We start from the raw sequence: 12335 nt of genomic DNA, 5'->3' as shown, positions 1-12335 counted from the left end.
ATCATAATAACAATAATCAATACCACTACTAATAACAACAATAACATCAACAATACAGAGAACAGCACAGTACACATGAGTACAGTACAGTACAGAAACAAAGCTCACATCAGAATATTAATCCATGTAATAATACTAATAATAATAATAAGAAATAATAACACAACACTAATAACTATAATATCAACAGTACAGAGAACAGTACAGTACAGTACATCAGAATATTAATCCATGTAATAATAATAATAATAATAATAAAAAATAACACTAATACAACAGCACAGACAACAGTACAGTACAGTACACATGAGTACAGTACAGTACAAAGACTTACAGTACAGCACAGTACAGTACAGTATACTGTTCCTGCGCCTTGCCATGCTCACTTTCAGACGCAAATACACAAAACCACACAGGGCCACTCAGCCAGCTTGGCAACTTTGCGCTTTCCAAGCAAATGCATAAATTCAAACATCATGGCTTGCCATTGCCTTCTTCCCATTTGCGACGCATCGCATGGCGCGAGGATGAGCGGGCCGAAGGCCCGCGAAATTCTAGTACAATACAAATGTTATGTGTGTTTCTGCACGCATGCACGCACGCACGCGCCTACCTCGCCCCGTGTAACATGACCCAACGTGCTGTCTGTGTCTGTCCGCTATATGTAACATTTACCTAAACTTCTGCTCTCTCTTTTTCCTGCTTCGTTTTGACAAATTTGCGTTTCCAGGAAGCCTCTGGGGTCAGCGCCGCCGCATCTGGTGCTACTTACATCCAAGATGCTCGTCAAATTTGTTCACATTTAATGATGTGAATGATGGGGGGGGGAGGGGGGCTAGGAGATCAAACATGATGCAGAATGAATGAAGTAATGCAGGGTCCTGCTTTTTTATTTGTTGTTTCATTGTTAAAATGTTACAATGTTAGAATATATAATATGTTAGTGAGCTAAAATCTTGCGATTTAAGGTATTAGGATGTTCTCAAGATATTAATGTGCATTGTACCGTACCCTGATTGATTGATTAATTGCTTGCTTGATTGATTGATTGATATTTGTGCAGTGTATTTGCACTTTGGTCATTTGAACAGCATAATTGCTTATTAAATGCGCAGCCATGATTTTAAGGATTGTTCCCTGTCTAGCTAAATTGGCCACTCAGTTCTGACAAGTTCCACCTGTGGAGAAATATATGTTTGGTGGTGATTCCGGTGACTCGTGATAGGCAAGTGAAATACATTTAAGGGCATGAAAGTGCAAAACAAAAAAAAGTCCATGTCACCTGTTGTTTTTTTCTTTTGTCGCCATCATTTATAATATGTTTAGATGATTTTTATTTATATTAGGATAAATTTGCGCGACTGTAAAGACGAAACGGAAGTGGGGAGGAGGCTCCACTAGTCCACTTCCGCTTTATATTTTACTCCTGATCAGAGCTTCCGTTGCTCCAGACCATATGACGGAAGCATTTATATTTTACTCCTGATCAGAGCTTCCGTTGCTCCAGACCGTATGACGGAAGCATTTATATTTTACTCATGATCAGAGCTTCCGTTGCTCCAGACCGTATGACGGAAGCATTTATATTTTACTCATGATCAGAGCTTCCGTTGCTCCAGACTGTATGACGGAAGCATTTATATTTTACTCATGATCAGAGCTTCCGTTGCTCCAGACCGTATGACGGAAGCATTTATATTTTACTCCTGATCAGAGCTTCCGTTGCTCCAGACCGTATGACGGAAGCATTTATATTTTACTCATGATCAGAGCTTCCGTTGCTCCAGACCGTATGACGGAAGCATTTATATTTTACTCATGATCAGAGCTTCCGTTGCTCCAGACCGTATGACGGAAGCATTTATATTTTACTCGTCATCAGAGCTTCCGTTGCTCCAGACTGTATGACTGAAGCATTTATATTTTACTCATCATCAGAGCTTCCGTTGCTCCAGACCGTATGACGGAAGCATTTATATTTTACTCATGATCAGAGCTTCCGTTGCTCCAGACTGTATGACGGAAGCATTTATATTTTACTCATGATCAGAGCTTCCGTTGCTCCAGACCGTATGACGGAAGCATTTATATTTTACTCATGATCAGAGCTTCCGTTGCTCCAGACCGTATGACGGAAGCATTTATATTTTACTCATGATCAGAGCTTCCGTTGCTCCAGACCGTATGACGGAAGCATTTATATTTTACTCATCATCAGAGCTTCCGTTGCTCCAGACCGTATGACGGAAGCATTTATATTTTACTCATCATCAGAGCTTCCGTTGCTCCAGACTGTATGACGGAAGCATTTATATTTTACTCATCATCAGAGCTTCCGTAGCTCCAGACTGTATGACGGAAGCATTTATATTTTACTCATCATCAGAGCTTCCGTTGCTCCAGACTGTATGACGGAAGCATTTATATTTTACTCATGATCAGAGCTTCCGTTGCTCCAGACTGTATGACGGAAGCATTTATATTTTACTCATCATCAGAGCTTCCGTTGCTCCAGACCGTATGACGGAAGCATTTATATTTTACTCATCAGAGCTTCCGTTGCTCCAGACCGTATGACGGAAGCATTTATATTTTACTCATCATCAGAGCTTCCGTAGCTCCAGACTGTATGACGGAAGCATTTATATTTTACTCATCATCAGAGCTTCCGTTGCTCCAGACTGTATGACGGAAGCATTTATATTTTACTCATGATCAGAGCTTCCGTTGCTCCAGACTGTATGACGGCCACTCGAGACTATAGAGTCAGAGTGACGTTGCCATATGGTCCACCGGTCAGCCAGTCCTCCCAGTAGCTGGTTTTAATATAGGAGGAGAATGTTAAATTAAATCTTAATACAGAAGGGAAATACAGTATACTGTACGAAACCTTGAAACTGCCATGTTTTGCAATAATGATTTGCCTTTGATTTGACTACTGTTGTAATGTCACATGCTGCATGGGAATATATGCTTGCTCCAAGAACCACTCCAGTCAACGTCCACCTGTTGTCTGCATCCCACCATGCCCTTCATGCCTGTTGTAAACTCTAATTACTGGACCCTCGTCTGGTTCTGACAGACAGGTAGTGTGTGCAGGCTGGGTGGTGTGTGATAATCCGGTTGAAGTATTCCTTCGGTACGGCGACTGTGGCGGCGGGCCCGGGAGAACAATAACGCGACACGAGACAGTATCACGCTAAAGGTTCACAAAGTGTATTACACAACAGGGAACATATATAGTGCTGGATCATAATGACGTGACAATAAGATATGAGACAAAATAACGTGCCTACTGCAGCAAGGCTGACCTTGCTGCCGCTGAGATGTCTCTCGTAGCCTATCTATAAAGTATGCTACAGTTCAGGCAGTACACAATACATATCAAGTACACTGTATCTCAAGTTCAAGTACATAGACTTAGATGTACATGGGCAACTCATGATTATAACAATGCCCAATAGGGCCTTGTGTGTGTGTGTGTGTGTGTGTGTGAGTGTGAGTGTGAGTGCGAGTGTGTGTGTGTGTGTGTGTGTGCGTGCATGCGCAAAAGCATTGCAATACTGTATAAGAACATCTAAGCTCTGCTCAGCCTTTCCGTTCATGGCCTTTGCAAAGAGGAAGAGGTTTATTTCCAACCATTTTCCAGCCAAAAACATCATCACACAGACACGCACGCACACACACACATGCACGCATGCACACACTATATACACACAGGGGTGTGCTTATCTCATCTTTGGGATCAGAGTTACATGAACATGGTGACTTGTTTTTGGCCGTGGTTTGTCTTTTCTTCTGGGTGAAGGGAGAGAGAGGGGGGGGGGGGGGGGGGGGGGGGTGGGCTAACCATGCACTGAGAGGCCAATATGAGCTGCAGGGTACGTGGATGTTGGTATTCAGTTTTGGTATTCAGACAGCCAGCAATGAGTAAAACGCTCCCATTTAATTTTTTTCCCCTGGAAGCTTTGTCATTGGTCGAAAAAAATACCCTGCAGAAATGACTAACCATTAACCAATCAGGAAGTAGACCAAATCGACCAATGACAAAGCTTCTAGGAACATCTTTGAATGCAGATTGCGGCCCCTACATGTGTCACAGAGACTACATTTTTTTTGGGAGCGTTTTAACTCATTGCTTTTTGAGAACTTTTGAGGAATACTGAAAAAATATTGCTTATGGCAGCTTGAAATCTTAATTATTTTTTACGAAGTGCTTGTCTCCTCTTTGTGTCGGACAGCTCGCAATTCATTTTCAATTGGAGCCATGTGGTTTTTGAGGAGACAACCTTGTTCGATGGCTGCGTTCTGCCCGCCCATCGAACAAGATTGTCTCGTCAATACCACGTGACTCCCATTGAAAATGAATTGCGAGCTGCATGTCCGACACACAGAGAGTAGACAGGCGACAAGCATGCAGACACACGTCTCATATGTGTGAGCGACTGAGCGGAGCCAAACCCCGTACAATGTGTCGTCTTTGGCCACAGCCCGCGTTTCTTCCGTGCTCGCCGCAATCGCTCCATCGCATCACAGAAAGGGAAACTGCAAAAGCTTCTGCGTGGCCCCGCTGTGGGAAACAAACGGCCAACAGCCACAGAAGCTGTACGTGCGCCGCTCGTTGTAAATGCAGAGGTGAAGTCAGTGACGTCTCACGGCCAACAAAGCATGCAGGCGCTTCCGCATGATACTCCGCATGATACTCCGCACACGTCACGGTCTATGGCTTGGCCACCTGAACTGCATGCGCACAAAGCTCTTCTCAATAGATATTGTAATAGATATAAGGAAAGGACGCAAAAATTGTGAAAATATTTATCTGTGGAACCGAGTCAAACTAAATGTAATGCCTCGAGGGATCCGATGGTAATTCCGACAGAACATTAAGTCCGACATGCGGGGAACAACGGTCGGACTAGCGCTCGAACATGCGCTGCTCCCGTGCTCGCAGTTATGGTTGGGTTAGGGTTTGACTCGTTTGAGGTAGTTTGTCGGTCTAATGACTGTCGGACCAATAGGGTGTTTGAGGTAGGTTGTCGGTCTAATGACTGTCGGACCAATAGGGTGTTTGAGGTAGGTTGTCGGTCTAATGACTGTCGGACCAATAGGGTGTTTGAGGTAGGTTGTCGGTCTAATGACTGTCGGACCAATAGGGTTTGAGGTAGGTTGTCGGTCTAATGACTGTCGGACCAATAGGGTGTTTGAGGTAGGTTGTCGGTCTAATGACTGTCGAACCAATAATAGTGTCGACTCCTATACAATTCCAAGTGCTTGTCAGGGTGGTGTGTGTGTGGGTCCCCAGTTCAAATATGAATATTATATTGGGGGGGGGGGGGGGGGGGCTGAAAAGGTTGCGGAGCACCGTGAGGATGCTATTGGGATGCTGTGATTTGGTGTTGTGTTGCCATGCCCCGTGGGGTGTTGCTCTGCCCCGTGGGGTGACGCTGCTCTGTTGTGTTAACAGGGCAGACGTGTTAGAGGACTGAGGACCACCCCGGTACAGCTTCCCTCTGCAAAACTCAACCAGATGTGGAATGAGGGGGAATAGTGCTGTGTGCGTGCGTGCGCTGTGCGTGCGCGCTCGCCACTGGATGTGTGTGTGGGAGGGTGTGATTGTCAGTGTGTGACACGCGCGCGCGCACACACACACACCTGTATATATACTACCGGTATATATATATGCTGCCTGTACAGTATACATATACTGTGTGTGCGTGCATAATCACTCTCACCTGTCTTGCTGTGCTGATACAGTCCCCTGTGGAGAGGCCAATGTGAGTGACCCTTCAGTGACCCCTCAGTGCCCTGCTCTGGCAGCAGACCTCACCTTGTTGTCTGTCTGCTTCTTACCCCAAGACATTACAAAAAATAACACTTTTCCTCGTTCCCAGTGAGATACGTGCATTTAATCATTTTTTTGTGTGGTCAAAAATCACACCTGTGTGAGAGAGGGGCGTTCTAATCATCGTACATCATCATCGTCATCAAGAATGGTGGTCCCTTATTGGCCAAGGGTTCACACCGACATATCCAGCTGATTTGCTCAGACACATATGACGTAAATTCTCCATTCATTGTCTTTAAAGGACCACTTCACCACTTTTCAACCTATCTTCATATAATGGGTCCTCACTAATAATCATGATGAAATGGCACAGTATTCTTTTCTGTGTCTCATAGGAGGGCTGTGGGCAGTTCAGAAACCAGTCTGTCTCATAGGAGGGCTGTGGGCAGTTCAGAAACCAGTCTGTGTCTCATAGGAGGGCTGTGGGCAGTTTAGAAACCAGTCTGTGTCTCATAGGAGGGCTGTGGGCAGTTTAGAAACCAGTCCACCAGTGACATCATCAATGGGGAATCCAAGCTGGTGTCAGTTCCTAAATGTGTTAAAGTCAAGAAGACTATTTGACAAGGTTTTGTCTGAGCTGAAGACCCGGCGACCGCAGTCGAAACCTTGCCATATAGTCTTTATCTTTGCGAGCTGACACTGTGTGTGTGTGTGTGTGTGTGTGTGGGGGGACTTTTCTCTCAGTCTAGGTATTGTTGTCCTGCACCTGTATTTTTTTAACTTTTTGGACGTGTTGTGCGTGCTTCCCTTAGAAATGGATGAATCTCTCTCTCTCTCTCTCTCTCTCTCTCTCTCTCTCTCTCTCTCTCTCTCTCTCCCTCCCTCTCTCGTTCCCCCCTGCCCCCCCAGCCCCCCCTTTCCCTCCCAGCCACCATTCTGCAGTACTTACATCACCTCCTTCCCTGTATACCCCTCTTCTATTTGGAGTGTTTCGGGGGTTCTCTTTCCTCCCTCAGGCTCATGCAGGGCGGCCTACATGCGGGATTCATTTTCACATTCTCCCTCTTTCTCCTCAAACCTTCCTTGACTACCCACCCCCCTACCCCCCCCCCCCCCCCCCCCATCTCTCTCTAACTCTCTCTCTCTCTCTCTCCTCTCTACCTCCACTGTCGTCGTCGTCCCCCCCCCCCCCCCCCCATCTCTACCTTACAGCTGTTGTTTTGGATTAGTCAAATAGCTCCTGTCAGATCCACTGATCCCTCTCCTTTACCACCCACAAAGCTGTGTGTGTGTGTGTGTGTGTGTGTGTGTGTGTGTGTGTGTGTGTGTGTGTGTGTGTGTGTGTGTGTGTGTGTGTGTGTGTGTGTGTGTGTGTGTGTGTGTGTGTGTGCGTGCACACAATGTAAGTGTGCACACATGCACAAACATATGTTTAACCCCCCCGCCCCCGCTGAAATTGACATCTGTGACAGGTGTGTGTCACAAGGTGCCTCTGTGGTTCTATAACACAGTTTCAGAAACCACTCCAACTTGCGGCTTTTCTTCTCCTTTTCAGGCCCTGCAGTAAAGCGTGACAGCGCTGCCGTGCCGTTCACACCTCTCAGCCAAAGGGGTTGTTGTTCTAAACCGGACAAGGAACGTCATAAATTCCCGAACAATTTTTTTGTTTGCCTCCCTGGAATTCACCTCATACCTTTTCCCCTCTCCTCATGTGTGTCGCGGAATCCCTTTAAAAAAAATAAGGGAACTTTTATTATTTTTTCTTGTGTTTCTTTCACTGCCCATTTCTTTCATCCCCCCCTCCTCTTTCTTGACTATTCTTTGTGATTTTGACAGCTGCAGGTTTGACCATCCATGCTTCAACAGACTGGCTGACAGTCAAAAGGGTTTTTTTGACATGATGATAGCAAGAGTAATAGTGTTATTTCAGTCACTGAGAGAGGGAGTTCATGGTTTTGTGCTGTCTCTCTCCCGCTCTCTCTGTGCGTGCGTGCGTGCGTGCGTGCGTGCGTGCGTTCGTGCGTGCGTGAGGAGTTCAATAATTGCAACGGCAACAGTGAAGGAGGAGGAGATACAGTAGGTACTCCATAATTGTCTATATGTTCAATCAATGGTGTTGTTTTAGTAATTAAAGGGAAAAAAAAGAAGCCGTTTTCATTTTTTGTGTTTGCGTGTGTTTGGGTAGGATGTAAAGACTTCGAATATCATCGACCACTCCATCATTCTTTTGTTATCCGCATTTCAATGTGACCGCAAGTGTCTTTCTCTCTGGGATATTTGTTTGAGCTTGTCTACTGACTGTCTGTAAATGTAAATGCACACGTGTGTGCACGCACGCACACATACACACGCATGCACACACAGGTACACACGCACGTGCACACACACACACACACACACACACACACACACACACACCATATGACGGGGCATTATTATATTATACCACAAAGAGAGACACATGCATCCCATGCAGCATCCGGCTACTGTAAGCTCTCTCGACGCTGTAAACACGGGTAGCAGAGCCTGGTCGTTTGTCAACTCCCCTATGATGATACAGTAGGTAGGGTATCAATCATCACACTGATGTGGTGGCTTTAATCACGTTGATTGCTCTGTTAGTAATTTCCACTTTATAGCGGACACTATTATATAGTCATCATTGAGGCTGCATGCACGGAGGACAGCCCTGTGTACCACTGTCTGATGGGGAGTCCATGCACGGAGGACAGCCCTGTGTACCACATACTGTCTGATGGGGAGTCCATGCACGGAGGACAGCCCTGTGTACCACATACTGTCTGATGGGGAGTCCATGCACGGAGGACAGCCCTGTGTACCACATACTGTCTGATGGGGAGTCCATGCACGGAGGACAGCCCTGTGTACCACCACTCTGTACTGTCTGATGGGGAGTCCATGCACGGAGGACAGCCCTGTGTACCACCACTCTGTACTGTCTGATGGGGAGTCCATGCACGGAGGACAGCCCTGTGTACCACCACTCTGTACTGTCTGATGGGGAGTCCATGCACGGAGGACAGCCCTGTGTACCACCACTCTATACTGTCTGATGGGGAGTCCATGCACGGAGGACAGCCCTGTGTACCACCACTCTATACTGTCTGATGGGGAGTCCATGCACGGAGGACAGCCCTGTGTACCACCACTCTATACTGTCTGATGGGGAGTCCATGCACGGAGGACAGCCCTGTGTACCACCACTCTATACTGTCTGATGGGGAGTCCATGCATGGAGGTCAGCCCTGTGTACCACCACTCTATACTGTCTGATGGGGAGTCCATGCACGGAGGACAGCCCTGTGTACCACCACTCTATACTGTCTGATGGGGAGTCCATGCATGGAGGACAGCCCTGTGTACCACCACTCTATACTGTCTGATGGGGAGTCCATGCACGGAGGACAGCCCTGTGTACCACCACTCTATACTGTCTGATGGGGAGTCCATGCACGGAGGACAGCCCTGTGTACCACCACTCTATTACTGTCTGATGGGGAGTCCATGCACGGAGGACAGCCCTGTGTACCACCACTCTATTACTGTCTGATGGGGAGTCCATGCACGGAGGACAGCCCTGTGTACCACCACTCTATACTGTCTGATGGGGAGTCCATGCACGGAGGACAGCCCTGTGTACCACCACTCTGTACTGTCTGATGGGGAGTCCATGCACGGAGGACAGCCCTGTGTACCACCACTCTGTACTGTCTGATGGGGAGTCCATGCACGGAGGACAGCCCTGTGTACCACCACTCTATACTGTCTGATGGGGAGTCCATGCACGGAGGACAGCCCTGTGTGCCACCACTCTATACTGTCTGATGGGGAGTCCATGCATGGAGGACAGCCCTGTGTACCACCACTCTATACTGTGATGGGGAGTCCATGCACGGAGGACAGCCCTGTGTACCACCACTCTATACTGTCTGATGGGGAGTCCATGCACAGAGGACAGCCCTGTGTACCACCACTCTATTACTGTCTGATGGGGAGTCCATGCACGGAGGACAGCCCTGTGTACCACCACTCTATACTGTCTGATGGGGAGTCCATGCACGGAGGACAGCCCTGTGTACCACCACTCTATACTGTCTGATGGGGAGTCCATGCACAGAGGACAGCCCTGTGTACCACCACTCTATTACTGTCTGATGGGGAGTCCATGCACGGAGGACAGCCCTGTGTACCACCACTCTATACTGTCTGATGGGGAGTCCATGCACGGAGGACAGCCCTGTGTACCACTATATACTGTCTGATGGGGAGTCCATGCACGGAGGACAGCCCTGTGTACCACCACTCTATACTGTCTGATGGGGAGTCCATGCACAGAGGACAGCCCTGTGTACCACCACTCTATACTGTCTGATGGGGAGTCCATGCACGGAGGACAGCCCTGTGTACCACCACTCTATACTGTCTGATGGGGAGTCCATGCACGGAGGACAGCCCTGTGTACCACCACTCTGTACTGTCTGATGGGGAGTTCTAATCCCATTCTGTTCACTTCCTTGTTTGTTCTGCATATATTGCAATATATTTAGTCTTAGTTTTAGTCATCATATAGCTTAGTTTTCATTTAGTTACCGTTTAGTTTTCGCCAGTGAAAAAAAGTAGTCGACGGAAAATTTTCGTCTTAGTTTTAGTCGACGAAAACAACACCACAGTACATCATCCCCTCGTCTTTTCCTCTTCCTCTTCCTCTCCCTCCTTTCCTTACACTCATTTTTTCCCCCCCATCCTGATGTTTTTTCTCTCCATGGACCGCGGTGTGGCCTCTGGCTCCCTCCTAGCTGAAGACAAGACCAGACCCCCTCCACAAACCAGTTTCCTCTGCTACACAATGGCAGGGCAACCGAGGTGTGTGTGTGTGTGTGTGTGTGTGTGTGTGTGTGTGTGTGTGTGTGTGTGTGTGTGTGTGTGTGTGTGTGTGTGTGTGTGTGTGTGTGTGTGTGTGTGTGTGTGTGTGTGTGTGTGTGTGTGTGTGTGTGTGTGTGTGTGTGTGTGTGTGCTCATGTAGATTTATGGAGCAGGAAGCAGTACGGTCTCTGTCACTGTAAAACAATAGGAGATTCACTGTTCACACCAACAACACTTCGCTGCTGCTCCGCTTGTGGCCAAACCTATTCTCTTATACCTGCAGGGACTGCTTTCCTGCTGCGAGAACACGCACGCACACACAGGCACACACTTGCATACAGATTGATTCACAGACACAGGCACAATACACACACATGCATCTATTCGACAGTATACTACACACACACACACACACACACATAAACAGCGGCGCATGCCACAGGCTCCCAGGTCATCAGGAAATGGCTTCCTCTACAAGAAAAATAAGAAATAAAACACGGAGGAGACAGCAGAGATAGCAGGAGCTGTGAGAAGGACAGGACGAAGGAAACAAGACTGACATTTATGGGCTGTCTGTAAAGGCATAATATGTGTTGGGTGGAGTTGACGGCAGTGCCTGCTTGTGTGTGTGCGTGTGTGTGTGTGTGCGTGTGTGTGTGTGCGCGTGCGCGCGTGCGTGCGTGCGTGTCAAGGTCATATTGATTTTGTATTTGGCTGCGGACCCCTATCTGAAATGATTGTCATACAAGATTTGTGTTGAAAGAAATCCTAGATCTGCTATTTTTGGAAAATCTTGAACCTGTGTCTTGAACATCTTTGAATATTTTTCTTTTAAAGTTTACATTTTGAACTAAAATCTATAGCTTCTGGGGGTCCCTGCAACAACATAGTTTGAGGGGGAACCACTGATAGTGTGATATAATTATAGCAACATACGTCTTTCAGAAAACTGTTGGGACTTTAGATGACATTTGTAGAATCGGCCTCGAAAGCAAATTTAGACCTGAGGCCGATTCAAAAAAATATATTTGCTTTTAAATCAGTTTTAAGAAAAAACCTCTGTTTCTATGTCAGTGGTGCTCAACCTCTTTCATGTCAAGGTGTGTTGTACATATAGGTCAAGGTCATATACAGTATATATCCAATGATGTAGTCTATAGTTCTCAGCTCTGCCTTATAGTTCTATACAGTCCCTCAGTACCTGCAAAACATTGTGTATAATCTCCACGAGACAATAGTCTTGAGTGCTAGCATTCAACTTATGGAGTAATAATAACCTTTCTTTTGTTTAAGCCTTTATTTCCTTTGAACGGTTGAAGGCCCACTTGAGACAGATCAAAATTAGCGATCATATGTGTCTCCTAGCTGTGTCTCCTATAGCTGTGTCTCCTAGCTGTTTCTCCTAGCTGTGTCTCCTAGCTGTCTCCTAGCTGTGTCTCCTATAGCTGGGGCAGACAGACCATGATAGACAATATGTTTAAACAAAAAATAAATAAAATGAGATTATGGTGATTTGCAAATCCTCCCCTCCCTTTATTTCTTTCACAATGCAGAAACCGGTCAATCGCCTTGGATGCGCATAAAGCAGCTTAAATATAGGGTTGGAGACTTGTTGTTACACCACTCGCAACCAGCCTCGGTCGGGGCTGTAATTGAAACTTTGTTC

The 12335-nt window shown here is 46.7% G+C and overlaps 1 protein-coding gene across 2 annotated transcripts in view; it reads left to right on the top strand.

Moving 5' to 3' along the window:
• Nucleotides 1-12335, top strand: part of LOC306940053 (keratin, type I cytoskeletal 18) — a 69015-nt gene that overhangs the window by 24228 nt on the left and 32452 nt on the right. The window lies entirely within an intron of this gene.

Source organism: Electrona antarctica (assembly GCF_951216825.1).
Source record: "Electrona antarctica genome assembly, chromosome: 16".
Taxonomy (NCBI): Eukaryota; Metazoa; Chordata; class Actinopteri; order Myctophiformes; family Myctophidae; genus Electrona; species Electrona antarctica.
The sequence above is the reverse complement of the archived record's forward strand: the minus strand, read 5'-3'. Positions and strand labels throughout refer to the sequence as shown.